The following is a 3818-nucleotide window of genomic DNA, read 5'->3' as shown; positions in this document are numbered from 1 at the left end:
TATTATTATTATTTTTACAAAAGGAATAAATGGGTAACTGTAATAAGTATTACTTTACAATTAATAATAAGTATTACAATTATTAATTAAAAAAAAGTAAAAATATAAATGCTTATTGAAGAATTTTCTTTGAGGAAATAACACCTGAACCCTCTCTATACCCATTTCTAATAGCAGCAAAATTCCAATAACTTCCAGCTTCCAGCGCATAACATTTTGAAATTTTCGAGTCAGCACACCGAACGCATTCAACAAATATCTCCGGTGCTGAATGAAAAGTTATGAAATAAGGATATAGGGAAAGACAGGAACAAGGATGTAGGGGAGGACGGGAATAAGGGTATAGGGGAGGGCGGGAATAAGGATATAGGGGAGGACGGGAAGGGAAGTAAATCAACAGACGGGACAGGAGAGGAGAGGGGGGATTTGCTTTGCTTGCAGTGAAAGCAAGTTAATATTAGAATATGACAGAGGGTGAGTCGAAAGTTCAGATTCGTTTTGTTCAAAAGTTCATTTGATAAAATCGAGTATGACTATACCAAACAAAATTGAGTATTAATATTCACCTAACAAAATTAACTATGCATGATTGAATATTCACCGAGGCTTCGAGCCCCTGCTGAGGGAAAATTTCATAACAGACTTCTTCATATGATGCATGGACGCTGCCACAAAGTAATTAAACTATTTTTCTGTCTCTCTCATAGGCACTGAGATCATTCTGTCTCTCTCAAAGGCACTGAGATCATTCTGTCTCTCTCAAAGGCACTGAGATCATTCTGTCTCTCTCAAAGGCACTGAGATCATTCTGTCTCTCTCAAAGGCACTGAGATCATTCTGTCTCTCTCAAAGGCACTGAGATCATTCTGTCTCTCTCAAAGGCACTGAGATCATTCTGTCTCTCTCAAAGGCACTGAGATCATTCTGTCTCTCTCAAAGGCACTGAGATCATTCTGTCTCTCTCAAAGGCACTGAGATCATTGTGTCTCTCTCAAAGGTCTCATCTTTCTATCCCTAAAACCCACTCATTTTTTCTAAAATCCATTCATAGCACCCACGTTTACTTACATACAATTTCTAGTAATCTGTTCATATTCATACCCAAAAGTGACTCTGATAATGGACGATACAGTAGGAGAGGGAAGGATTGAAAATAGGGAAGAGGGAGTAGAGAGGGAGAGTAGAAAGAGAGGGATGCAGAGGGATAAAGGAAAAAGACAGAGAAAGGGGAAGTGACGTAAACAAACCTTGTTCATCACACAATCATTTTCACTTGACTAGGTCCTGTTTGTGTATCAAATATTTCAACGATCGAACAGCTATGCACCTCTGAGCTATTTATAGCGCTGTACTAACATTCAATCTATTCCTGGAATAGGAGGTAGGTATACCTAAGTATCCTACCTCTAAAAAACCCTTGTGCCCTCTTCTCTTTCATCCTTTACAGTCTGCATTTGCTGATGCTGATGTTTCCACATACAAGAGATCATAATTTCACTTTTCCACCCTTCTCTCTTTCTCAACAATGACCTTCATTTTCTTGTTCTTGCAAAAAATATAAATAAATAACAACAATACCTACACGCCCGCCCCTCTTCTTGCCTACAATTTGCAATAATTCTGACGAAGTGAGGGAGGGCATCTTCTCTCTCAACAAATACTTTTATTTTTAAAAAATCATTTTTTGCATGATTTTATTTTTATGTAAGTATTTTTCTTCTTAAAAAAAAAAAAAAAAAAAAAAAATACACATTGTTTTCTAAAGGTCAATGTCAGTATTTTTATTAGGTATTTATTTTACATGGAAAAAGAAAAAAAAAGTATTTATACCACCATGTAGGTACAACACATGTATGATGAAATTATGAGCCTATTATTATTTTTGGCAGCCGTCCTTCAACTGCTAAGGCCAAAATAGCGCTTGCAAAGAAACGCCAAATATAGATAAAAGTTATCTACATGTGGGTATATATGTTTACTAATTTAATTAATTTAAGAGCAATTGGACACTCTGCTTAAAAGGGGAAGTGTAAGGCGATAGGTTCCAAAGCTCGTATACGAAGGTTAGATTAAGCTAAGCAGTGGTTTTCCTCTTCAATTTCCTCTATTAATCCGTATTAAACCATTGCAATATCAATATAATGGAACATGGACGAAGTCACTTGACAGAGATAGTGAGTATCGCAGATGTAACCTGTTTGTTTTAATAAACAATTTTCATGTACATATAGAAATAAATAAATTTATCACTCATCCCTATTTATTGAACAAATTTTATTAAATTTGCGTAATTGGAATTTTTTCCCAACATTTATAAAATTTGTTTTATAATTTATACTAAAGGCATGTCACAACTTCAGTGTGTAGAATACTCGTAGATCTTCTAGTCTAGTGGGAAAAGAAGTCACACAATCGATTATACTATATCTAGAGAACAATGTGTAATTTAAATCTTCAATAGATAGGTACTGTATAGATAGACACCTACACAATTAGAATCAAGTATGTTGGAAATGAAATGAAAATTGACGGAATTCTTATTGAAGAATTTTCTTTGAGGAAATAACACCTGAACCCTCTCTATACCCATTTCTAATAGCAGCAAAATTCCAATAACTTCCAGCGCATAACATTTTGAAATTTTCGAGTCAGCACACCGAACGCATTCAACAAATATCTCCGGTGCTGAATGAAAAGTTATGAAATAAGGATATAGGGAAAGACGGGAACAAGGATATAGGGGAGGACGGGAATAAGGGTATAGGGGAGGACGGGAATAAGGGTATAGGGACTATAGGGGAGGACGGGAATAGGGATATAGGGGAGGACGGGAATAGGGATATAGGGGAGGACGGGAAGGGAAGTAAATCAACAGACGGGACAGGAGAGGAGAGGGGGGATTTGCTTTGCTTGCAGTGAAAGCAAGTTAATATTAGAATATGACAGAGGGTGAGTCGAAAGTTCAGATTCGTTTTGTTCAAAAGTTCATTTGATAAAATCGAGTATGACTATACCAAACAAAATTGAGTATTAATATTCACCTAACAAAATTAACTATGCATGATTGAATATTCACCGAGGCTTCGAGCCCCTGCTGAGGGAAAATTTCATAACAGACTTCTTCATATGATGCATGGACGCTGCCACAAAGTAATTAAACTATTTTTCTGTCTCTCTCATAGGCACTGAGATCATTCTGTCTCTCTCAAAGGCACTGAGATCATTCTGTCTCTCTCAAAGGCACTGAGATCATTCTGTCTCTCTCAAAGGCACTGAGATCATTCTGTCTCTCTCAAAGGCACTGAGATCATTCTGTCTCTCTCAAAGGCACTGAGATCATTCTGTCTCTCTCAAAGGCACTGAGATCATTCTGTCTCTCTCAAAGGCACTGAGATCATTCTGTCTCTCTCAAAGGCACTGAGATCATTCTGTCTCTCTCAAAGGCACTGAGATCATTGTGTCTCTCTCAAAGGTCTCATCTTTCTATCCCTAAAACCCACTCATTTTTTCTAAAATCCATTCATAGCACCCACGTTTACTTACATACAATTTCTAGTAATCTGTTCATATTCATACCCAAAAGTGACTCTGATAATGGACGATACAGTAGGAGAGGGAAGGATTGAAAATAGGGAAGAGGGAGTAGAGAGGGAGAGTAGAAAGAGAGGGATGCAGAGGGATAAAGGAAAAAGACAGAGAAAGGGGAAGTGACGTAAACAAACCTTGTTCATCACACAATCATTTTCACTTGACTAGGTCCTGTTTGTGTATCAGGTATTTCGATGTATTGAGGCAGCAATAGAGACAGGAATAACAAG

This window comes from Diaphorina citri, unplaced genomic scaffold (assembly GCF_000475195.1).
Source record: "Diaphorina citri unplaced genomic scaffold, Diaci psyllid genome assembly version 1.1 scaffold315, whole genome shotgun sequence".
Lineage (NCBI taxonomy): Eukaryota > Metazoa > Arthropoda > Insecta > Hemiptera > Psyllidae > Diaphorina > Diaphorina citri.
The sequence above is the reverse complement of the archived record's forward strand: the minus strand, read 5'-3'. Positions refer to the sequence as shown.